Source organism: Leucoraja erinacea, chromosome 1, assembly GCF_028641065.1.
Source record: "Leucoraja erinacea ecotype New England chromosome 1, Leri_hhj_1, whole genome shotgun sequence".
Lineage (NCBI taxonomy): Eukaryota > Metazoa > Chordata > Chondrichthyes > Rajiformes > Rajidae > Leucoraja > Leucoraja erinaceus.
In genome coordinates, this window is record NC_073377.1 from 72192557 (window position 1) to 72219228 (window position 26672).

The 26672-nt window shown below is 43.2% G+C and overlaps 1 protein-coding gene across 5 annotated transcripts in view; it reads left to right on the forward strand.

Moving 5' to 3' along the window:
- Positions 1 to 12805: 12805 nt before the first annotated feature.
- The window catches only part of apbb2b (amyloid beta (A4) precursor protein-binding, family B, member 2b), a 276260-nt gene continuing 262393 nt past the window's right edge, over positions 12806 to 26672 (forward strand). Inside the window, exon 1 of one of the 5 annotated variants that reach the window (XM_055637131.1) lies at positions 12806 to 13162. The gene's annotated coding sequence lies outside the window, so the exon portion shown is untranslated. Of the gene's footprint in view, positions 13163 to 13200; positions 13376 to 13744; positions 14009 to 26672 lie in introns of those variants that run through there. The other 4 variants (XM_055637100.1, XM_055637109.1, XM_055637127.1 and 1 more) reach the window with 4 other exon arrangements.

The window sequence follows — 26672 nt, forward strand, 5'->3', positions numbered from 1 at the left end:
CCATGTCCCTTTTCACCCATATCCTTTCCTCTGGTTTCATGCTTCATACCACTTCTCTCCTTATCTTCCTGTCATCTCTTCCCTTAGTCTGCCCATCTGCCAAGTGGTTCAGTAGATTGATTCCAGAACGGGGCACTTTGAAAACATTGAGTAAGATTCATCTACATTCACTGAAGGGTATTTTTCACATTTTATTACAGATTCTCTAGATATTAGGAGTAAATGGAAACGTTTTTTAAATGAACTTCATACCGATCTGTTCCTTTAATATTATTATAGTATAATTTCCATCAATGATGGCTGTGCCTTGAGTTGCTGAGGTCTAATTCTGAAGTTCCCTTCCTGTATTTCTGCCTTATACCCTCTATCGCATCAGTCATGATGCCAGATCAGCAATGACTACACTGGCACTTATAGTCGGGTAAACCCACACAATAGGCTTTATTTCCAATGCCAAACAAAAGTGTCAGGAGTATCCCAGTTAGCACAAGGGCACAGTCCCTTATCATCAGTGGGAGACACAGGTAAACTTGGATTCATCCCGGGGAGCCTCCTCTCTCTTCCTGGCTGGAACTCCTGGGTTTATTAGGGGTAGGACTAACAAGGATCAGATTAATTGGTCCAATAACCATTAATTGGACCCAGCTTTAGCTTGTTTGCCTGTGGCATCAGCATACTCCAGAGAGCTGGTATTTTCCAGCAGCCAGTCCTTGTTTGTGATGCTGACCATAGGCTTCCTCCGACCTGCCTGTCGCTGATGGGGGGATCAGAGCGGCCCGAAGGGAGAACATGTCATCACATCTCCTTTTTTGAATCATAGAGCACAGAAACAACCTCTTCGGCCAAACAGGTTTATGCTGACCATTGAATACAAATTCACACCAATCCTATTTTGCAACACTTGCCTCGTGACCTTCTATGCCTTGGTGATTGAAGTACTCATCGACATACTTGCTAAATGTCATGAGAGTCCCTGCCCCCACCACCTCCTCAAGCAGTGTATTCCAGATTCCAACTACCTCTTCCATAACCTTCCTACTCATATATTCTATCCCCCCCTATTAGTGAAAGCAAATATTCCGTTGGCCTTATTAACCACCTACAGTGCTGCCTTCATGCATCCACGGATATGTGTACCACAATCTTCTTTTTCTTCAGTATTCCCAAGGGTACCACCATTCATTGTGTATGTCCTAGATTTGCTAGTCCTCACAATATGTATTATCTCATGCTTATCAGGATTAAATTCCATGTGGTATTGCCCTTACCATTTTTCCCAATTCATCAATGTTATTCTAAGTACAAAGACTATCCACCGCTTTCTTCCTTTAAACCTACTTTAGACTTCACATTAGACATTAGAGATACGGCGTGGAAACACGCCGCGTCTGTGCCAACCAACGATCACCCCGTACATTAACACTATCCTACACTCTTAGGACAATTTAGCAACTTACCAAAGCCAATTAACTGACAAACCTGTACTATTTGGAGTGTTGGAGGAAACCGGAGAACCCGGAGAAAACCAATGCAGTCACTGGAAGAACATACAAACTCATGCAGACAGCACCCGTAGTCATGACCGAACACGGTTCTCTGGCACTGTAAGGCAGCAACTCTACTGCTGTGCCACTGTTCCGCACTACTCATGTAACCATCAATTGCCAAATTATTCCTTTAACTTGTAGCAATTTCTGTATAATATCAGTACTGTGAAGAATTTTAGCATGTTTCACTACATTAAAACAACTGAAGAAATGCATGTTGTTGGAACAAACAGGGATCTAATCAACTGCTCAACAATTTCTTCATTTCTGTGAACACCTGAATGTAAATAGACATTTGTTGCCAGAGTAGGGAAGACACTGTGGCATCACCAATTTAAAATAACAAAATCTAAAAAATGAATTGTGCATTGGTTTCCTAATACAGCTCATTGTAGTTGCCTTTAATGGCCTGCTTGCCGAGCACAGATTATCAAAGATAGATGAAAATGCTGGAGAAACTCAGCGAGTGATGCAGCATCTATGGAGCGAAGGAATAGGTGACGTTTCGGCTCGAGACCCTTCTTCAGACTGATGTGGGGGCGGGGGCGGGGGAGGAAAAAAGAAGAGGCTGAGACAGTAGCCTGTGGGAGAGCTGGGGATGGGAAAGAGGGAGAAAGCAAAAACAACCTGAAATTGGAGAAGTCAATGTTCATACCGCTGGGGTGTAAACTGCCCAAGCGAAATATGAGGTGTTGCTCCTCCAATTTACGTTGGGACTCACCCTGGCCATGGAGGAGCCCCAGGACAGAGAGGTCGGATTCGGAATGGGAGGGGGAGTTGAAGTGCTGAGCCATCGGGAGATCAGGCCGGTTAATGCGAACTGAGCGGAGGTGTTGGGCGAAGCGATCCCCAAGCCTACGCTTGGTCTTACTGATGTAGAGCATCTGACACCTAGAGCAGCGGATGCAATAGATGAGGTTGGAGGAGGTGCAGGTGAACCTATGCCACACCTGGAAAGACTGCTTGGGTCCTTGGATGGAGTCAAGGGATGAGGAAAAGCGACAAGTGTAGCATTTCCTGCGGTTGCAAGGGAAAGTACCAGGAGAGGGGGTGGGAAGGGACGAATTGATGAGGGTGTTGTGGAGGGAGCAGTCTCTGCAGAAAGCCGAAAGGGGAGGAGATGGGAAGATGTGGCCAGTGGTGGGATCCCGTTGAAGGTGGCGAAAATGTCGGAGGATTATCTGTTGTATGTGACGGCTGGTAGGGTGGAAGGTGAGGACAAGGGGGACTCTGCACTTGTTGCGAGTCAGGGAATGGGGAGTGAGAGCAGAGTTACAGGGTATAGAAGAGACCCTGGTGAGAGCCTCATCTACAGTTGAAAAGAGGAACCCCTGTTCCCTGAAGAATGAGGACATCTCCGATAGCCTGGTTTGGAACACCTCATCCTGGGTGCAGATGCGGCATAGACAGAGGAATTGGGAGTAGGGGGTGGAGTCCTTACAGGAAGCAGGGTGTGAAGAAGTGTAGTCCAGATAGCCATGGGAGTCAGTGGGTTTATAGTAGATGTCGATCAGTAGTCTGTTACCTGCGATGGAGATAGTGAGGTCCAGAAACGGTAGGGAGATGTGGGAAATGGTCCAGGTAAATTTGAGTGCCGGATGGAAGTTAGTGGTGAAATGGATGAAGTCAGTGAGTTGTGTGCGGGTGCAGGAGGTAGCACCAATGCAGTCGTCGATGTAGCGGAGGTAGAGTTCAGGGATAGGGCCACGATACGACTTGAACAAGGATTGTTCAACGTACACTACAAAGAGGCAAGCATAGCTGGGGCCCATGCACGTGCCCATAGCTACGTCTTGGATTTGGAGGAAATGGGAGGAGTCAAACAAAAAGTTGATGACGGTAAGGACCAACTCAACTAGGCAGATTATGAATATGAATGCACGAAGTATAAGGAATCAAGTGGACGAGCTTGAGGCTCAGTTAGAAACTGGCAAGTATGATGTTGTGGGAATTACTGAGACATGGCTGCAAGAGGGTCAGAGCTGGGAACTGAATATTTAAGGGTATACCTCCTATCGAAAAGACAGACAGGTGGGCAGAGGGGATGGGGTTGCCCTGTTGGTGAGGAATGAAATTCAGTCCCTTGCAAGGGGTGACATTGAAACAGGAGATGTGGAGTCAATATGGATAGAACTAAGGAATTGTAAGGGTAAAAAGACCCTAATGGGACTAATCTACAGGCCCCCAAACAGTAGCCTGGACATAGGGCGCAAGTTGAATTAGGAGTTAAAATTGGCATGTAGTAAAAGTAATGCTGTGGTTGTTATGGAGATTTCAACATGCAGGTAGACTGGGAAAATCAGGTTGGTACTGGACCCCAAGAAAGGGACTTTGTAGAGTGCCTTTGTGACGCTTGTTCTTGTATTGAAGCCTACCAGGGAGAAGGCAATTTTGGATTTAGTGTTATGTAATGAACCAGATTTGATAAAGGACCTCGAGGTTAATAAGCCATTAGGAGGCAGTGACCATAACATGGTCAGGTTTAATCTACAATTGGAGAGGGAGAAGAGTAGATCGGAGATGTCAGTGTTACAGTTGAATAAAGAGGACTATGGGACCATGAGGGAGGAGCTGGCCAAAGTTGACTGGAAAGATACACGAGCAGGGATGACAGTGGAACAAAAATGGCAGGTGTTTCTAGGAATAATACAAAAGGTGCAGGATAAAGTGACGACCATGGCTGACAAGGGGCGTCAGGGACAGTATAAAAATTAAAGCAAATTAGTATAACGTGGCAAAGATGAGCGGGAAGCAAGAGGATTGGGTAATGTTTAAAGAACAACAGAAGATAAGCAAAAAGACAATACGGGGAGAAAAGGTGAGGTACGAAGGTAAGCTAGCCAAGAATATGAAGGAGGATAGTAAAAGCTTCTATAGGTATGTGAAGAGGAAAAAATTAGTTAAGACCAAAGTTGGACCCTTGAAGACCGAAAAAGGTGAATTTATTATGGGGAACATGGAAATGGCAGGTGAGTTGAACAGGTACTTTGGATCTGTATTCACTAAGGAAGACACAAACAATCTTCCTGATAGAGTAGTGGCCGGAGGATCTGGGGTGACAGAGGAACTGAAGGAAATCCACATTAGGCAGGAAATGATGTTGGATAGACTGATGGAACTGAAGGCTGATAAATCCCCAGAGCCTGCATCGCAGGGTACTTAAGAAAGTGGCTCTAGGAATCGTGGATGCATTGGTGATAATTTCCCAGTGTTCTTTAGACTCAGGATCAGTTCCTGGGGATTGGAGGGTAGCTAATGTTATCCCACTTTTTAAGAAAGGCGGGGAGAGAGAAAACAGGAATTATAGACCAGTGAGCCTGACATCGGTGGTGGGGAAGATGCTGGAGTCAATTATAAAAGTGAGATAGCCGAACATTTGGATCGGTCAGAGTCAGCAAGGATTTACGAAGGGGAAATCATGCTTGACTAATCTTTTTTGAAGATGTAACTAGGAAAATGGACAAGGGAGAGCCAGTGGATGTAGTGTACCTGAACTTTCAGAAAGCATTTGATCAGCTCCCACATAGTCATTTAGTGGGCAAAATTAGGGCACATGGTATTGGGGGTAGAGTGCTGACATGGATAGAAAAGTGGTTGGCAGACAGGAAACAAAGAGTAGGGATTTACGGGTCCCTTTCAGAATGGCAGGCAGTGACTAGTGGGGTACCGCAAGGCTCGATGCTGGGACCGCAGCTACTTACAATATACATCAATGATTTGGATGAAGGGATTCGAAGTAACATTAGCAAATTTGCAGATGACACAGAACTGGGTTGCAGTGTGAATTGTGTGGAGGATGCTATGAGAATGCAGGGTGATGGGCAGGTTGGGGGAGTGGGCAGATGCATGGCAGATTAGGTTTAATGCAGATAAATGTGACTTTATCGACTTTGGTAGCAAAAACAGGAAGGCAGATTACTATCTAAATGGCGTCATTTTGGGAAAAGGGTAAGTACAATGGGATCTGGGGGTCCTTGTACATTAGTCTATGAAAGTAAGCATACAGGTACACCAAGCAGTGTAGAAAGCGAATGGCATGTTGGCCTTTATAACAAGAGGAATCGAATATAGGAGCAAAGAGGTCCTTCTGCAGTTGTACAGAGCCCTAGTGAGACCACACCTAGAGTATTGTGTGCAGTTTTGGTCCCCTAATTTGAGGAAGGACATTCTTGCTATTGAGGGAGTGCAGCGTAGATTTACAAGGTTGTACACTCTGAAGTTTAGAAGGATGAGAGGGATCTCATTGAAACATATGATTGTTAAGGGCTTGGACCCGCTAGTGGCAGGAAACATGTTCCCGATGTTGGGGGAGTCCAGAACCAGGGGCCACAGTTTAAGAATAGGAGTAAGCCATTTAGAACGGAGATGAGGAAACACTTTTTCTCAGAGAGTGGTGAGTCTCTGGAAGAGAGCTAGATAGGGCTCTTAAAAATAGCGGAGTCAGGGGATATGGGGAGAAGGCAGGAACGGGGTACTGATTGGGGATGATCAGCCATGATCACATTGAATGGCGTGCTGTCTCGAAGGGCCGAATGGCCTACTCCTGCACCTATTGTCTATTATCAGGATCAGCAAACAAGCCAGAAGGAATGGTTTTATTTGCCAGTTTTAAATTTTGTCGATTTCTCAACTGTGGATTTTCTGCTGTTTTATGAATAAGATTTTATCAGGCATATTTATAGCACAGCTGCAACATAGCTATTTTAGTGTAATCTTGTGAATAGCTACTGAACTTATTAGATCCACCTGGTGAAAAACAACACTGTATTCTGGTGACTGGTGCAGCATTACAATGAGGGAGAGGGAAGGCAAGAAGAGGCAAGTCCTTTCAACAGACTCTTGCCTCAAGATTGTTCTAATTTAAGTGATGGGTCTGAGTGATGCAGCTTGTAGGTCATAGCATCACAACATTCTGTATGGTTCAATGATTCGATATTGTCACGTATGCACAGCAATGATATTCTTTTGCACAACCCACAAATGCACAGTTGCCATTTATGAGGCAGTTTACAAAAAAAGTCCCCAGCCCGGCGCACATGCCGGAAGTACTGGAGCACCCCCGATCCAGGCAAGCCCCAGGCTGCTGCAGGCCCACGATCCAATGTCCCTCTCCTTGCCCAACCTCCTCTGTGTCCTGGGGGCGCCTCCTGCTGCTGACCGTGAAGCCGCTGGAGGTATTTCCCCAGTCCCTCTCCCACTGGCCGACTCCACATGTCTCTCGTCGTCCTCCTCGACTCTCTGGGGCTTCCGAGCTTCCCCCTGTGGGCAGCAGCCTGCCAGGCCCTTCTTCACAGCGGTGAACCAGGCCTGCCATCGCACATGGCCGAGGGCAGCCCTCCGGGTCTTCATTCTCATCCGCCGGGTCTACCCTTGTTCTCAGTGGGCCACTACTTGTTCGTGGCGACTGCCGGGTCCGTTCTCAGCAGTGAACCTAAATTTGCTTGGACCTACTCACCACCAGCCTTTACATTTTGAAGATACATTTGTTAACAACTGACAGAAATTACTCTACCATTCATAAATCTGCAAATGAGACAATTAAAACCCCTTCTGGTCCCTGCATGACAATTATTAGGTTATTCCAACAATCACACTTCTCTGATTAGATTGGTTCTGTTCCTTTTCAAGATACTTTACTTATTTTAAAGCTTCGCTCCAGAGACCGAGGAAGTTTAAGATAGCCTCAATTTCATAGACAAAGAATTTGGCCATATAATTAAGGTCATCTTTAGAACAAATATTTGTCCTAGCATCAATTCCTGTCGGATGTGAATCATTCATAAGTAGTGTTCAAAGGGCAGGAGAATCTCCTTGTATCCTGACCTTATGAGACTGCAATAACACATTAATGACATTGATGTTTGAGAATGCTTGCTATGTATAAATTGGCTGCTGCAATTTCCAACATGGTGAGAAAATGACTAAATTCAGAAATAACTATCTAGCTTGCTGGATGAAGAATTACAGTCAGTGAAAAAAGAACTCAATTATATTTTAATTGGCCAGTGCAAAGCTAAGCCAATCTGCAACAAACTGTTTGAACTCTTGGAAATCGTGCAAGTAGTGAAAATGTGGATACTCGGAATTCCATTGATTCTTATTGTGCAAACTCTTTTCAAAAATGATTTGGTTTTTCATTTCTTATAATATTTTAACACAGTAACTTCACCTACTTCATTGCAAAGACGTGCACAATTGAAAGATTTAGAAATTAAAATATATTTTTAAGATTAAACCATTATTTATGTCATAGAGCAAACCACATAGGTTGATGATGCTTAAATTAAGGTAAATAAAAATAGCAAGTCAGAAATGCAACATTATACATTTAATGCATTTGATACATTTATCTGCATTTGAAAATGTGGGGTGGGGATTAAAGGTTTGGTTGTAAACCGCCCCAGTGCAGACAAACAATGCTGTCGCCCACTATAGCCATTGACTGTTACACGTGCTTCTGTCTGCATTATATATTACTGGAAAGATTCTCGAACCTTTGTAATATTTGTCTTAATAAAACCTGTCAGAAGCAATGAAAATTTAATGAAAAGATTGAAGAAATCCTTTATACCTCCTAATTAAAACATTAATGGAAATACTAAGGCGTGACCATCAATATTACCAGTGGGACTATGAATCTAGTGAAGAATTAGATTGTGCAATATGTCCCAAGTTAAGAAGGGAAAAATATGTTACTATCAGCTTTAACGTTCTCAGCATCCAGTGGAAAAGCCTAGTCCCTGGTGTAATTTTCTATATAATTATACTCCAGCGACAATATATAATGAAGACAGAAGTACATGTAATAGTTATTTAGTGGCCATTGTAGATAACTGCGGTATTTGCCTGTGAAGGGAAAGATTATAACTAAAGCTCCATCCTCCCCATAGACATGTGTGGAGAGGGGGCAGGGAAGACATCATATAATGCAGGATTTCATCTTCTGAATTTACGCATGCTAAGGTTACCCACCCAAAGCAGTGGATCCCTATTATATGAAATCAGTGCCACTATATTATTTTCAGGGTTGGACACTGTACCCATTGGAAAGTTTTCTATAAATACTGGCATTTCTATCTCATTAGAGCAATTGCCACATAGGTACAGTATTAATTTATAAATGATTACATTGGAGTTATTTCTCTGCAATGAAGTAGATAATTACATTATATAAAAATATTACCATTTTAAGGAATGAACATAGAATATATATCATTTGTAAGTAAATGTATAAATATAAGATTTGAGAGCAAGAATAGGCCTCTCGGCCCCTAGAGGCTGCTCTGTCATTCAATAATATTATTGCTGGTCTGATTTTAGCCTCAGCTCTGTCTTTCTACCTACCCCAATGATCTTCCATGTCTTGACTTTTCAAGAATCTATCCACCTCAACCTTAAAAATACTCAAAGACTCTCTCCCACCACCCTTTGAGGAAGAGGAATCCAAAGACACGCAATCCTCAGAGAGTAGGTTATGCTTATTTTTAAACAGCAAACCTCGTCTCGATTCTTGCCCAGAAGCAAACATAGAAACATAGAAATTAGGTGCAGGAGTAGGCCATTCGGCCCTTTGAGCCTGCACTGCCATTCAATATGATCATCCAACATCTTCTGCACATTCATCACATCAAAGTCTCCCAGAATCTGGTATGTTACAATCAGTTTGACACAGGAGCAAAACATCTCACATGTTATAGCCTATACCTCGCACAAGAATAATGGTTGGAAATTATTATTGGTTTGGAGGTGATAGGAAATGTTGTCAGTTAATGTTATCAGTAGCTCTGGATTATGTAAATATGATAAATATGGGAAAATCAGACAGATGAGAATTCCCCTTTTCAATTATTATTAGATATTTTATATGAATTCCTTTAAATTATCCTGATTTATTTTCTGGAATGATATACTGCATATTAGATGACATTTTGGGTTGAGACCCTTTTTCGAGACCGGAAACGTCACTATAGATGCTGCTTCGCCCGCTGAGTTTCCCCAGCATTTTTGTCTACCTTTGATTTTTCCAGCATCTGCAGTTCTTTCTTAAACCTACTGCATATTAGCTATCTCTCAGTGTTTTTTCATTATTGCTCTTGTAAAAATAAGTACACTTTTAACTGTCAATGCAAAAATCATCTCCAATTCTAAAATGTTTGGTCTGCAATCTCATTCAGTGGTTTTTCCTTGAACAGATACACATCTATTCGCAAACAGGAAGATCTCAAGACCCTCAGGTTCTTCCATGAACATAGACCCAATCAGATATCCCCCACCAACACTCTCCTCTGCCTGACAAAACTTATCAAGTTCAAGTTCAAGTGAGTTTATTGTCATGTGTCCCTGATAGGACAATGACATTTTTGCTTTGCTTCAGCACACAGAACATGGTAGGCATTTACTACAAAACAGATCAGTGTGTCCATATACCATAATATAAATATATACACACATGAATAAATAAACTGATAAAGTGTAAATAACAGATAATGGGTTATTAATAATGAGAGTTTTGGCCGAGCCAGGTTTAATAGCCTGATGGCTGTGGGGAAGTAGCTATTCTTGAACCTGGTTGTTGCAGTCTTCAGGCTCCTGTACATTCTGCCTGAAGGTAGCAGGGAGATGAGTGTGTGGCCAGGATGGTGTGGGTCTTTGATGATACTGCCAGCCTTTTTGAGGCAGCGACTGCAATAAATCCCCATTGGAAGGAAGGTCAGAGCCGATGATGGACTGGGCAGTGTTTACTACTTTTTGTAGTCTTTTTCTCTCCAGGGCGTTCAAGTTGCTGAACCAAGCCACGATGCAACCGGTCAGCATGCTCTCTACTGTGCACCTGTAGAAGTTAGAGAGAGTCCTCCCTGACAAACTGACTCTCCGTAATCTTCTCAGGAAGTAGAGGCGCTGATGAGCTTTCTTGATAATTGCATTAGTGTTCTCGGACCAGGAAAGATCTTCAGAGATGTGCACGCCCAGGAATTTGAAGCTCTTGACCCTTTCAACCATCGACCCATTGATATAAACGGGGCTGTGGGTCCCCCTCATACTCCTTCCAAAGTCCACAATCAGTTGCTTGGTTTTGCTGGCGCTGAGGGCCAGGTTATTGCGCTGGCACCATATGGACAGTTGCTTGATCTCTCTTCTGTAATCTGACTCATCCCCATCAGTGATACGGCCCACAACAGTTGTGTCGTCAGCGAACTTGATGATGGAGTTCGCACTGTGACTGGCTACGCAGTCATGAGTATAGAATGAGTACAGCAGGGGGCTGAGCACGCAGCCTTGAGGTGCTCCCGTGCTGATTGTTATCGAAGCTGACACACTTCCACCAATACGAACAGACTGTGGTCTGTGAATGAGGAAGTCGATAATCCAATTGCAGAGGGATGCGCAGAGACCCAGTTCTGCGAGTTTGGTAACCAGCTTGGAGGGGATGGTTGTGTTAAATGCCAATCTGTATCGATGAATAACAGCCTGACATATGAGCCTTTTTTGTCGTCCAAGTGGTCCAGAGCAGAGTAGAGGGCCAGCGAGAGAGGGGTAGAGAGTGGGGGGAGAGAGGGGGAGAGGAGAGAGGGCGGGGGGGGGGAGGGGAGAGGGGGAGAGGAGGGGCACAGAGGAAAGGGGGTAGAGGAGGGGGAGGAGGAGGGGGGGAAGAGGAGGGGGGGGAGGGAGAGGAGGAGGAGGGGGGCAGGGACCTGACCCGAGACGGACCTGACCCGAGACGGACTTGACCCAAGGGACCCGAGAGCTCATTCTTCACACAGCGCGTGGAACACAACGCACAGATCCATTGTGACGACATCAGAGAAAGACTCTGGGTTTTTATAACCATATAACCCAGAGAGACTCTGGGGTTTTTTTCAGTTATTTCAGATTTGTGAACATTTTCATTAATAACTCGAGAAATAAAGCATACATTTTTCAGATAAGGCGATTTCGGACTCCACGGGATAAATCTCTAATATGTAATATTAGATATGTCATATGTAAACATTTTACCGTTGGGCTTCGTTTTTTCGAGAAGATGCGATTATACACAAACAAATAAATACAAACACACACATCCAAGATCAGAGTTTTAAAATTATAGAGATGCAAAACTGTCCTTGTTCCAAACGTACACAGGCACCATCCCCAACTCCTTCTCTGGTACATCAAATCACTAATATAATGTATGCCTCTATCCTGGTATAGTGCAGCTCCAATCAAATGTTATGTTATCTTCTTTGTTACTGTCACAAGGATCGCCAGATCTCTTCATCCTTCTTGACGTTGCAGCCTTTGACACCCACTCTCAACTCCTCTCTCATCCACTGTTCGCCATCTTTTGCAGTCAAACATCGTTGAATTTTATTTATTTAATTATAGTCAGATAATCAAGGGCTTCTCTTCCTATCCCTGCCCTGTCAACTCCAGTTTCCAACCCAAACCACAACTTTCCCCAAACAAGACTCTATCTATAGCTTCCTCCCCTTAATCATCTGCAGTTATCGCTTTGCAGCAGGATCACAAAAACACAACATACTAGTTTCACTTTGGCTTCAACTCTTTCAGTTTGCTTCACTATCTTTATTTGTAAAACTGCTTGTCTGACATTGTCAGTGGGTGCGCAGTGGTTCAGGTAGGAGCCTAGCCAATCCATTGCAGACAGTTTGGAAGTTTGCTGTCATAATTGATCCTGAGATGAACGTTTGGCTATTAATAATTTCACATGATGAAATTGTATTTCATTTCTTCCATTAGATTAGTCCCGGATATCCATCTTCCTCATATAATTTAATTCGGTTTGATCTTCTGTTATACTCTGCACATGCATTCACATTATTACTAGTCTGCTCTGGTAGCTAATCAGTTATGGGATCACACAACACGAATACTGTACATCTATTTTCAAAATTATAATTAGTCTGCTAATAGTTAATAAGTAATGGTTATATGATTTCACAAGATGAATAAGGCCCTAATGTAACCATGCTCCCGTTCCAAATGAACATTCTGCTCCAATTCTGTCTATCATCTTTTTGCCATTCCAATGTTTAATTATGTCTCCAACTCTCTTGTCTTATAATGCAATACTGCTTCTAGTCAGGCACTGCGTTTTCCAATTCAAAAAGAGAATTGCTAACTTCCCCATCATTCACACACTCTAAGAAAGGTCTTAATTTAAAAACAAGTATGCTCATGATAACACGTATTATGTAGAAATACAACTCGAGTAAGAAATAAGAAAAGTAAAATTAATGTTGTGTAAGGGCGAGGTTACAAATCGCCGCACCACTGCACAGTTGCGAATGTTTCAATGGAAGTACACGCCGGCAACTTCCATTTGGAACAAACTCTCCGCCGGCTCAGAACTGAACTCCCGCGGGCATCTATTTCCCACAAGCTTCTCGCTGTTATTCCCCAAGGAATTCTTTCCCACTGTTTACGCATTCCCTGGGAAGAGGGTCACTTCCGCCGGATTGCGCATTGCTTTGGGAGAAGAGGGGCGGGGAATCTCTTCCGGGATTGCGGTGCTTTTTGGAACCTGGAGCCGGGACGCAGAGCGCGGAATGTGAAGAATCTTGTGCTGGCAGCGGCTGGAGGTTCGACGCCCGGACGGTGCAGGCGGTGAGTGAGTGAGTGAGTGAGTGAGTGAGTGGGTGGGAGCCGGGCGCTGCTCGGGCAGGGGGAAGGTGCAGAGAGAGAGGGAGAGGGTCGCCGTCTCTCTGTCACCATCAAGGGGGCAACGGGGATGGGGATTGCGGCAGCTAACCTGAGGCAAACTGTAATTGCAGTGCCTTGTCGACAGATTGCTTTCGAGGTGACAGAAGCGGATTCGGAGTGAGTGGGTGAGAAATAACCGCGACGGGTTTTATTTGTCTCTTGTAAACCAGAATCTCTGAAGATGCGGCGAGTAGCGGCCGCGGATACATTCTTGAGTAAATGCTGCTTTATAAAAGAAACAAATGTAATGTTAGGGTTATTGCTGGTTACGGTGTAATGGTGTCGATTGCAATTCAGCAGCGCTGCGCTGCTTCAACAAAAAAAAACAATTTATTTCCCCCAAGTACTGCTACGATTAGACGCGCTTTAAGGTGAAAATCGATACCGGACGGTTGAGAGGTGGATGGGGTACTGGAGGAACAGTTATGGTGAAGCCGGGGACAAGGGGAGCGTGGCGGGCGGGTGCAGAGAGTCTGTCACAGGGATGGATGAATAGCGGGACTGATGAAAACACACGCTGAGCTGGGTAAAGGTGACGCGGTGCCTTTACCACTGAGAATTACAACACGTCCGTGAAATGTGGCTGTAAACTGGCGTCTGGTGCCTTGCAGAGGTCGTAATGTTACAGACGGGGCAAATTTCATTAAAGTTAATTGTTGCTGGAGCCTGGGGCAGCCGCAGGATCAGCGGAAAATTGCCAGCTCCATTTCCAGGCGAGGGCGGGCGAGGTAGTCTGCAGTTGTCGACTAAGGATAGTGGTAGGTGTTGTTACATCGGTGCTTTTTTTTGATGTGGGCAAATCGTGATGGGTTCATATTGATACGTAGTTGTGGAAACGAAGGATCGGAGCAGATTGAATGCATTAATCGTTTTGGAGCAATGTTTTCAGAAATGATGGGAAGCCAATAGCCTGAATGTTTACATTTCTGCAGTGTGCAGTGACAGCCGCAGGAGAGCCGAGCCACCAGCTCTTGCCTGTTTTTGTGGGTTCCATCTCACTGTTTTCTTGCAATCTGTTCTGTTCCCCATCTGCTGCAACCTGATGATTTATGTCTGCACCTTTTTGGTGCATCGTCCTACGGGATCGATGGTCTTAAATTACATTCCAAATAACGGATCATCTGCCTCCAGGTCTGTTAATTGGCTATCCCATCCCACCCCGAGAAAGTAGGTAGTGATTGGCGCTATTCAATTTCACGTTTGCCTGGTGGTGTCGTACATTTCTGTTTAGTAACAGTGCGTTTGATCTGAATCAGTTGAATTTGTGCTTGATATATCCACGGTGAAGCCACATATATCCATTCTCCCCTTTGCAAACCCTGTTTTTACAGGCTTATTGATTTGGTAGATAAATGGTTAAAATGAAATATTGGTGTTAGCTTATAATGGAAACAGCACCGAGCGCTTAAAAAAAACATTTTTCCTCATTCTCTTACAGCAGGCCTTTTAACGTAGGCTGTTTTAAGATGACGCGAGAACATTCTCCATCATTTTTAACTGGAGTGGGTTAATTTTCATATTATTGTAGATGGTAGTAGCGCGAGTGTACTTTGTGGTATAGGTGGACTAAAAAACAAGGATAAGAAATGTTTCTAGAGGATTTTAACTTCAACAAATCAAATCCGAACAGATTTAATTTCATTCAACAGAAGGTGATTTAAACAAAATGTAATTGGACAAAATTCTCATTTTCTAATTTTGACTCTACTGTGTTTTTAGAATCCAGGTGTAATGAATCTGCATATAATTACATTAATGTTTGAAACAATTCTTGTAGTTTATTTTTGGCCAAGATTCTGACAAAGGCAACGTGGGACTAATTTGCTTCTACAACATTTTGTATAATTTCCCTAACAACAAAGGTTTATGCTTTTGTTTGTTCCTACCAGAAAACACCAGACTCCGGTGGACTTACTCAGAACTGTCAGTGCAAAAATATTCAAACATTTGTCACAAATCATATGTGCATGTCAGAAATCAAGATCTCCTTACTGTGATCTGCCCTGATTGTGAAATACTGTAACTGTTTTGCTGTTTCTCTGGGTTACACATCTATATCTTTCATGTATCCCCTTCTTGCAGGGTTTGGAATTGCAAGTTAAAGAACACAGTCATTATCTGGATGTGTATTTAAGTGTCTCCTGCAATATAAATTTAACTAATTTGATCATAATTTGCTTCTGTTTCCCTTCTTCTGTAATTGGTGGGTGGTTGGAGGTTTGACACACCCTCCTGATCTTTGTAAATCCTTTGTGCTTTAAAAATGGCAGTACTGTTTGTTTATTGTCACATCCACCATTTCATAAAAGGAAATAATTTTTTTAATGTACATCTGTAAATGCTATGGTATCAGCTTCAGAGGGAATATAGACATTTTGATAGCATTTCAACATCAATTTTATTGTTTTGTTAATGAAAATTACATCTGTTTTTGACTGCAGAGTGTAAATTGTAATTGCAGTAATGATGTGGAAATTGGCAAAACAAAGAAGTGTTTGTGTCCATGCCAGTAAAATAAACAATGTGGCCTGCTTTGAAATTGCAGTAATATCAGAAGGCTGAATCACAAGCACTTTTAATCATACCCATTTTCCCCTTTATTTCTTTCTTATGAGTCATTAAGAACATTTATCGTAGCATGTTACAAATTTAATTACGAATTACATTTTGAGAATTTAAATTCTATTGTATTTGGCAAAGATTATCAGAATGTATATTTGAAGTCTCTTTTTTCCTTTTTTTGCATCAATCCTCATCACACCAAAATGAATGGAATGCAGCATTGGCTAAACAGACTTGTTCATTTGCTGATATTTGGGGAACCAAAACTAGAAACCTTATACATTGACTTTTTATTTTGTATAGTTTTAACCAGCATAAATGATTGAATATACTGTATCAGTTAAGAGGTTGGGCATCGGGTACAACTAACATTTGCATATGTAGATCAGTAAATCACAGGCATAGACACTAGATTGTGTTTTTGCAGGTAGGCACAAAATGCTGGTATAACTCAGCAGGAAAGGCAGCATCTCTGGAGAGAAGGAATGGGTGACGTTTCGGGTCGAGACCCTTCTTAGAGACTGATGTCAGGGGAGTGACATCTCTGCCTCAGAGGGCGATCGAGGCAGGTTCTCTGGATGCTTTCAAGAGAGAGCTAGATAGGGCTCTTAAAAATCACGGAGTCGGGATATGGGGAGAAGGCAGGAATGGGGTACTGATTGGGGATGATCAGCCATGATCACATTGAATGGCGGTGCTGGCTCGAAGGGCCGAATGGCCAACTCCTGCACCTATTGTCTATTGAGTGGGTGGGACCAGAATAGAATGTAGTCAGATACAGTAAGATGTGGGAGAACTGGGAGAGGGAGGGGATGGAGAGAGAGGGAAAGCTTCTTTCCCTCTCTCTCCATCCCCTTCCCCATCCCAGTTCCCCCACCAGTCTTACTGTCTCTGACTGCATTCATATCTCTGTTCCGCCCACTCCCCTAACATCAATCTGAAGAAGGGTCTCGACCCAAAACTTCACCCTTTCTTTCTCCCCAGTGATGCTGCCTGTCCCGCTGAGGTGCTCCAGCATTTTGTGTCCACCTTCGATTTAAACCAGGGTTGTTGATTTTGCAACCCAGTCGATTCTAATTGTTCTTGAGAGTCAGGTTTGTGGGATACTGCTGCTAAAATTGGTAATGAGACATTGGCAATAAATCTCCTAATTTATATTACATCAATGTAAGAATTGAAATGTGGATATTTAGTCAGATATTGGCTAACTAATACACATTTTCACTGTGTGTGTGTGTGTGTCCATTCCAGATTATCAAAACTTTAGGGATTTTCTAATAGCACTTTAGAATGCAAGGCACAACTACTGTGTTTCTTTACCTCAGGATAACAATATATTCAGTTATCTATTTCACACCAAGTACTGTAGCTTCAAGAGGAGCCATCTTGGGGAACAGCTGCTAACCAGCAGCCGTCCGTTTAATTCAATTTTTTTTCAGTTTTTAGTTAGTTTTGTTCGTCGTTTTTTTCGGAGAAATGGACTTCTTATTGTGGGGGAAAGGAGGTAACCTTACTTCTATGTCCCTACCTGGTCAGTGAGGCAGCTTTTTCTCTGGGCTGCCCGTCGACCCGTCCTCGTGGCCTACCAGCGGGCTTGGAGCGCCGTTTCCTGGTGGGACTGCGCAGCACCTCAGCTTCGGTGGCGGCACAGAGCTGGAGCGCCATCGCGGAGCGGAGCGGGCGATGCCTTGCCTGGGTCGCCGCGCTGGGTCGCCGCGCTGGGTCGCCGCTCCGGTGAGCTGGACCGCTGAGAGCAACACCTCCGGGCTGCGGGTCTGCGGAGCGGAGCGGCGGCGCCGACATTAACATCGGGAGCCTGGGAGCTCCAACTCGGTGCGTCCTTGTCGGCTTCGGAAGCCGATAATCCCCTGCCAGGAAGCGGCCGTTCCAGGTGGACCAGCCGCTGTGAGGACTCTCCCGACATCAGGGCAAGACCACCCAGCTAGAACGGCCAGGAACATCGGGCCTCCGTTGAGGCAACAGCGGTGGCCTTAATAGGCCTGACTTCTGGGAGAACTGGGGTTGGGGACTGGACTTTTGTGCCTTCCCCCACAGTGGTAACCACTGTGGGGGGATGATTTTTCTGTGTGTAAGGTACTCTGTTAGTCTGTGTCCAAGATGGCTGTCGGAAGAGAGAGTGGACGCTGGCGCGCTTTAGCTGCCACTGCTCTCTCTTCACATTGTTTTTTTTTGATTTTGTGTCTTTGGAGCGATTTCCAGCTTTAATTTGTGTATTGATGATGTCCTTATTATTTATTTTTCTCCGACTATATGTTTTTTTTCTCTTCTGTTTAATCTTTGTAAGGTGACCTTGAGATTTGAAAGGCGCCCGAAAATAAAATGTATTGTTATTATTATTTAAAATTTGCTAAGGTAGAAGGTGAATCTTCATATTGGTAGTCCTCACCATTGTTTCATTTGAAGAGTACAGTGGTTTCTTTGTTTAAAATGCTATTTTAAGATCATGATTCAGTTCAATTTAAAATTTATTGAACACTGTGTACAGGGCACTGTTTGCTGGTGAATCTGATTTATCAAAGATTATTTTGACCTTTGTGCAAACATAGGAATAACTGCCCGATCCATTACCTATTTTATATGTTGGATTCTTCTCTATTAGTGTGACAGATTTAACACTTTGAATCCTTCACGTGTCTTGAACATATTTGATATTTTTCAACTGATTTGCATCAAAATACCCAAAGATTGGGATCTGGCCGGTAAAGGATTTTGTATATTTTCATTCACGGACACATTGCCAACAACATTGAGGATTTGTGACTAGTAATTCCAGATGAAAATGATTTGTGAGTATATTAAACTGTGGAAGGGGGTAATGAAATCTGAGACTGCTGCTAGTAAAGGTCTCGGCTTCATTATGGCAGGATGACCTCCCTTGTCTGATGCCTTTAGCGATAGTGATTGAAAGCTATGCAGACAGAAGGTGCCTCAAGGATTTGCCGTAACATGCTCCAACTTACATTGTTATGCAGGGTTCTGGGCAAAATTGTTAAACTGCTGGCAATTCGATGGTGGCTACAGTATCTATGGCTGTGAGATGCAAGTCATGCAAAACATTCAGTATTTGTGCCTCTTCAGACCAAAGATTGATAGTTCACTTGAAGTTTATTTGTTGATTTCAATGCAGAGCATAATATAAATTTGTGGCTATATGAAGCCATTTTCCCCTTAAAGTATGGGATAATGCCACACAGTTAAACAGAATGTTCTAGAACGCATTCTTATGTACATTCTTTCTACCAGCAGTTGCAGTTTGAGATTTAGATTCCATTCAATGGTGGGAAGGTGGTTACCCAAAGAATCACAAATACTTTGGTATATGCTAAATGCTAAACTTTTACATACGAAGAAGGATTAGGTTGTGCTCTAGTTTCTTGGCTTTTACTTAAAATAAATCCCAGCTCACCCATGCTTTTATCATCTTCAGACATGACGACCCTGGAAAGCCCTTCACCCTCTGTGAACCAAATCATCCAGGATTCACTTTACCTAGATTCTATTCCACAATCAACCTTGCCCACCCAATAGCCTTCAACATTGCTTTCAATAGTTCCCTTGGCCAAAACGTAAAACTTTCATCCTATGCTAAAATCACTTTATGACCTTATTCATATTCATATCTGTAACCTCAACCTGCTTAAAAACCCATCCCTATCTCTCCAAACTCTGTTCCTCTGGTTCACTGTTTTGATTGCACATTGCTGTGTGCAGTGACGTCATGAATTTAAAAAGTGGACAAAAATGCTGGAGAAACTCAGCGGGTGAGGCAGCATCTATGGAGTGAAGGAAATAAGCAACATTTCGGGTCTAGACCCTTCTTCAGACTCATGAATTTAAAAAGTATCTTACCAGGGTTGGGTAAGATAACCAGTTGATAACCAGATAACCAAATTCTGATTGTCAAATGACGCCTGGCAGGGACTGGACACAGATAAAGCGCACTATAACAGCTGTACTGGCCAGCCTGATAGATTACTGTGATGCTAATCAACTTTACCAACACAGGTGACACTCTACCGCCAATGCAATCATAATGCAAATAAAAGCACAATGTCAACTTATGAGCACCCAGCTCATTCATTGCAAAAGAAGTTTACTTCAGAGGTAGCAGACTGAATGTTGGGCTATCAGTAGTGCAGTACTCCGTACCGACTGCCAAAATTGTTTCAACCGAGAATATGGTGCTCGAGTTTTGGACTTGAATTTGTCCCCTAACTCAGTGCTGCCTTCTGAAGTCCAACTGGCAAAGGCATGGAATATGGGTTTAGAAACAGATGCATTGAAATCAGGGTAGCACTGGGTAATGTTTTATGGGGGTGCAAATAGGTAGTCGGTGCTAAATATAAGTGGAAGTTCAGGGTCAGTAAGTTATTATGGTTTAGAAAGCAATATTTCAGACAGTGGGCAGCATGGGAGGAATGGTATTGAACTTCTTGTCCTCTGATTCAGAGACTAGACTACTGTAAACTGAGCTATACAGTTGCCAAATACATGGAAGATGGTTTCAGAAGCAGACGGATTGAAAACAGGGTTTCAGGGTTTCATCAAGCTTTAAACTTGGCTCTCAAATAGCCTTCCAGCTCTTTTTCTCCAGACAGATGTGGAGGCCAAGTCATTGGATATTTTTAAGGCGGAGATTGACAGATTCTTGATTAGTGCGGGTGTCAGGGGCTACGGGGAGAAGGCAGGAGAATTGGGTTGTGAGGGAAGATAGATCAGTCATGATTGAATGGTGGAGTAGACTTGATGGGCCAAATGACATAATTCTGCTCCTAGAATTTATAAACTATGAACTCCCAGAAGGCTCTTTTTAAAACCTTCTTCTTTGAATTATCATTTAAACAAATGTGTTATCTTACGTCTCATGATACGACGTGTCTCACTCAAGAAGTGATAAAGTTGATTGAGACTAGGGCAATGGATGTGGCCCTGCACTTTGGTAAAGCATTTGACAATGCCCCTTGTGGTAGTTTCCAAGATTAAGTTGCATGCGACTCATGGTGAATTGATAAATTGGATGCAAAATTGGCTTGGTCATAGAAGACTGGGTAGAAGTGGAGTGGTATTTCTTTCACAAAACAGTGAACCAGAGGAACAGAGTTTGGAGAGTGCCAGTGATGTTTCTCAAGGATCGGTGCTGGAACCTTTTTTGTGATATGTTGAAATGATCTGGATTAAAATGTCTGATTATGTTTACAGACAACATGGAAATTGGTTAATGAAGAAGTTTGGAGTATTGGTTAATGAAGAAGTTTGTCAAATGATGCAGCCGGATATAAATTGGTTGTAAATTTGGATGGAAAAATGGTAGATGACTTTTAATCTGGACAAATGTCACGTGTTATATTTCGGGAGATCAAATGCAAGAGGAAAGTATAAAGTACAGTAAATGGTGGGATCCTTAGCAGCTTTGATGTACAGAAAGATGTATGGATGCAAGTCTATTGTTCCCTGAAAGTGGCACTACAAGAGTATAGTGGGATTTTTTTTAAAAAGCCATCGGCATGGTTGTCTTCATCAGGCAGGCCATTGAGATTAAAAATTTGGGAACTCATGTTGTAGCCTTATAAACTTTGGCTTGGCTACATTTGGACTTCTGGTCACCACACTGCATGAATGATGTAGGACACTTGTAGAAGAGTTTCACAAGGATGTTGCCTGGATTTGGAGAGTATGAGCTATAACAAGAGGTTGGATTTTTTTTTTTCTCTGGAGCTTTGGAGGCATGACCTCCTGGATGTGTATAAAATTATGGGATATGTTGGTAGAATCTTTTATTGAAAGGTGGAAATGTCTGGGCATAGGTTCAAAGTGAGAAGGGGAAAGTTTATAGAAGATATGCGAGACAAATTTATTTTCGCGCAGAGGCTGGTAGGTATCTGGCAGTGAGGGGACAGAGGCATACAGACAATGGTATTCATTAGATTGGATCATTTTTGAATGTTAGCTTCTCAAGTTTCTGTAAAGACTTTGGAATGTTTTGCCATGTTAAAGGTGCTGTACAAATACAGCTTTTGTTCATGTGCTGTTCATTGTGATCCCAAGGGCAGCCTTTGATAAAGTGCATCCAATATCAAACCAAGTGATAGTCAAACCAAGTTGAACTATGATCTTAAAATTGTTAATGAGTTTAAAGGTAAAAAGCCATTTGCTTGTTATGGTCTCTCCACTGTTCTTTCACTATAGTGATATCATTAACTCCAGGGTAATTGGAAATGTTGGTTCGGGTTTCATTGGAATTGCATCATGTTTTTTTGACATTCCTATGGTTAACTAAATATTTGGTCTGTTGGGTTGACCCTGCAGAAGAAATAGCTTTTTGTTTATATCCCTTTCTTTCTCACACACTTACTTTTCTCATTTTCTTCGCACAGAGCTCTACGCTCTCTCAAGAGTCAACTTGGTAATTTGTTTCTAATGGTGGTTCTTCTGTCCCTCAGGATCAAAGATGTCTTGCTTCCACCCTGATTTTGCAGATTTCTGAAAGCTAACAAGGTCAATCTGGGAACTGTGGACTCTTCCACAGGTGAGGCACAGGGTGGTTGCAGGGTGGGCATGAAGGAACTACAGATGCTGGTTTACACCAAGATAGACACAAAATACTGTAGTAACTCAGCAGGACAGGCATCATCTCTGGAGAGAAGGAATAGGTGACATTTCGGGTTGAGATCCTTCAACAGGTTGAAGGGTGGGTTGTTTCTGAGATGGCGCAAAACTTAGCGTGTAAATATAGGAGGAAATTTGTGTATACATCCTTGCAAATAAGAATAGGGACAGATAACCTGTTAATAACAGAAGGTAGATAGAATTGCTGGAGAAACTCAGCGGGAGAGGCAGCATCTATGGAGGGAAGGAAATAGGTGATGTTTCGGGTAGAGACCCTTCTTCAGACTGATGTGAGGGTGGGGGGGGGGGCAGGAAGGAGAAAGAAAGAGGCAGAGACAGTGGGCTGAGGGAGAGCTGGGAAGGGGAGGAGAAAGCAGGGACTACCTGAAATTGGACGTCAATGTTCATATTGGGTGTGTAAACTGCCCAAGCGATATATGTGGTGCTGCTCCTCCAATTTACAGTGGGCCCCACTCTGGCCATGGAGGAGGCCCATGACAGATAGGTCGGATTCGGAATGGGAGGGGGAGTTGAAGTGCTGAGCCACCGGGAGATCAATTGGTTATTGTGAACTGTGCAGAGGTGTTGGGCGAAGTGATTGCCAAGCCTGTGCTTGGTCTCACCGATGTAGAGCAACTGACACCTAGAGCAGTGGATGCAATAGATGAGGTTGGAGGAGGTGCAGGTGAACCTCTGCCTCACCTGGAAAGACAGCTTGTGTCCTTGGAGTCAAGGGGGGAGGTAAAGTGACAACTGTAGCATTTCCTGCGGTTGCAAGTGAAACTACCAGGAGAGGGGGTGGTTTGGGTGGGAAGGGACAAATTGACCAGGGAGTTATGGAGGGAGTGGTCTCTGCGGATGTGGCCAGTGGTGGGATCCCGTTGGAGGTGGCGAAAATGTCGGAGGATTATTTGTCGTATGTGACTGCTGATGGGGTGGAAGGTGAGGACAAGGGGGACTCTGCACTTGTTGCGAGTGGGGGGGATGGGGAGTGAGAGCAGAGTCACGGAGTATAGAGGAGACCCTGATGAGAGCCTCATCTACAGTAGAAGTGGGGAACCCCCGTTCCCTGAAGAATGAGGACATCTCCAATGCACTGGTTTGGAACGCCTCATCCTGGGTGCAGATGCGGCGTAGATGGAGGAATTAGGAGTAGGGGATGGAGTCCTTACAGGAAGCAGGATGGGAAGGAATATAGTCCAGACAGCCATGGGAGTCAGTGGGTTTATAGTAGATGTCGGTCAGTAGTCTGTATCACCTGCGATGGAGATAGTGAGGTCTAGAAATGGTAGGGAAATGTCGGAAATGGTCCAGGTGTATTTGAGTGCCGGATGGAAGTTAGTGGTGAAATGGATTAAGTCAGTGAGTTGTGTGTGGGTGCAGGAGGTAACACCAATGCAGTCGTCGATGTAGCGGAGGTAGAGTTTGGGGATAGGGCCATGGTACGCCTATGATAGAAGGTGATTCATGTTTGAGGAAAAGGGAAAGCACGTTACAAGCACAGCTATGAATAGCGGATCATTGAAACAGATGTATTGCGAGCCTTTAATAGGAAGCTCAGAGGAAGGAAGTGTAATCAGGTGATAAAATAGGATACTATGGGAAAACAAATATAAAAAGTCAGCTGGTCTTGCACTCTGATTAGAGTTTCTGTGATTCATTATTAATTGTATTGAAGAGTGATTGGGAATAGTGTGTGATTTGGGGAATCAAACTGCAGAACACAAAACAACCTGTCGACAATTTATTTATCCGATGATTTACTTTTGTTTTAACCAATCACACTGCCTATATTGAATCCACTAGTTATAAATGTTTACATTAATTTACTTGTGTGTATTCTTGATGGAAGATGCTGCCACCTTGAGACAGTGGTTCATGTGGATGCTTTCAATGGAGGGGAGGGCTGGATCCATGATGGACCAGGCTGAGTCCACACTCTGTGTAGCCTCTTGTGCTTTACAATTGTCATACCTGGCCATGATGTAACCAGTCAGATACTTTCTACAGTATATCTGCAAAGTTTTTTAAAGTATTTGAAGACTACTCATTAAACCTCTAAGAAAGTTATGGGGCTGTCGTACTGCCTTTGTGATTGTATTTATATGCTACACTTAGAAAAGGTCATCTGCAATGATAATGCCCAGGAATTTGAAGCTGATAGCATTTTCCTCCACCGACTCACCAATAAAAACAGGCGCGTGGTCCTGCGACTTCCCCTTTCTGAAGATTATGATCAGTTTAATGGTCCGATATTTTGTTGTTGAGAGGTCGTCTATCTCTCTCATTTATATTAACTTATCACCACTGGTGGTTTAGCAAACCGCAGTAGAGTCACAGATGAATTTATAGATGGTTGGAGCTGTGCTTAGCGACACTATTGCAGGTGTACTGAGAGTAGAGCAGGGGCCAAGCATGAGAGTAGAGTAGGGGGCTAAGCATGCAGCCTGAGGTGCACCTGTGATAGACAATAGGTGCAGGAGTAGGCCATTCGGCCCTTCGAGCCAGCACCGCCATTCAATGTGATCATGACTGATCATCTCCAATCAGTACTCCGTTCCTGCCTTCTCCCCATATCCACCTGACTCCGCTATTTTTAAGAGCCCTATCTAGCTCTCTCTTGAAAGCATCCAGAGAACCTGCCTCCACCGCCCTCTGAGGCAGAGAATTCCACAGACTCGCCACTCTCTGTGAGGAAAAAGTGTTTCCTCGTCTCCGTTCTAAATGGCTTACTCCTTATTCTTAAACTTTGGCCCCTGGTTCTGCACTCCCCCAACATCGGGAACATGTTTCCTGCCTCTAGCGTGTCCAAACCCTTAACAATCTTGTTGATTGATGTCTGCTGATGAGGATGTCAAGAATCCATTTGCAAAGGGGACCACAGAGGCCTAGGTCTTGGAGCTTGGGGATGAACTTGGAGGGGATAGTGTTGAATGTTGTGATGTAGTCGATGAAAAGCAGCCTGATATTTGTGTTTTATTCGACTTGTTTTTTTTATTAGACATATCTCGATTAAAGATGCATAGTTTACCCGAACTAACATTTTTTTGCTCCAACATCCAAAAGGATGGCTAAAGTCCAATAGAATAGCTGCAATTTTAATTTAATCACAACCTGCTGAACTCTGATTGTGGACTGCCATGCAAATTTCTTTCAAAACCTTGCACATCTGGCTATTGCTTATATCACACAGAATCCAAGACTAAGAAATTCTGCCTGCCAGACTGAAAGAATTATACTCTGATGAAATTTGCAAGTATTCTTTTGCCTAGATATTTTGCAGTAATGCTGCGTATTAGAGACCAACTATGATATTCATATCAGTCTGAAGAAGAGTCTCGATCTGAAACTTCACCTGTTCCTTCGCTCCATAGATGCTGCCTCACCCACTGAGTTTCTCCAGCATTTTTGTCTACCTTTGTCTTTTCCAGTATCTGTAGTTCTTTCTTAAAAAACTGTGATATTTTGTGCTTTCAGCATCTTAAAACAGCAGCTTTTATTTCCATACACGTCAAAATCCCAGTTATCCTCACAATATAGTCATTTAGATTTTTTTCTACAAATTGTCATTTGACAATGTCATCAAGAGACCAAACTTCCATCATTGCAACTATCCTGCCTCATTACCTCCTCTCTATTTGTTGGATTTGCTTTATTTCTTGGATAACTCAATCTCCAGCATTGAGAAGGCTAAAGTTAAAGAGCTTTTGTCCCTGACGCTTCTTGTTTTGACTAACACTTTCACCCTTCTGGTCATGAACCTAGGCTGAACCAAAACTGTCCGTTCATCAGTCTGATATTTGACCTTTTTTTCCCCCTTATAAATGCCTATGGTTGGCATCCCTAACTCAGGTCACCTCGTGTTGAATTCCTTCATGTCTTTGACTTGTCCAATGCCAAACCCTTCAATACGTTCCTGGCTGACTGTCAATTTAAGTTTCTTCAGGAAAGATAGAAACATAGAAAATAGGTGCAGGAGTAGACCATTCACCCCTTTGAGCCAACACCACCATTCAATATGATCATGGCTGATCATCCCAAATCAGTACCTCATTCCTGCTTTTCCCCCATATCCCTTGATTCCATTAGCCCTAAGAGCTAAATCTAACTCTTGAAAACATTCAGTGAAAACATCCAGTGATTGAACTTTTATGGCCCACTGTTTTATATCCATGACTTTACTCTTCCTGACTTGGTGTCTCAAATGTTAAGTTGTAGATTTTTATTTAGTCC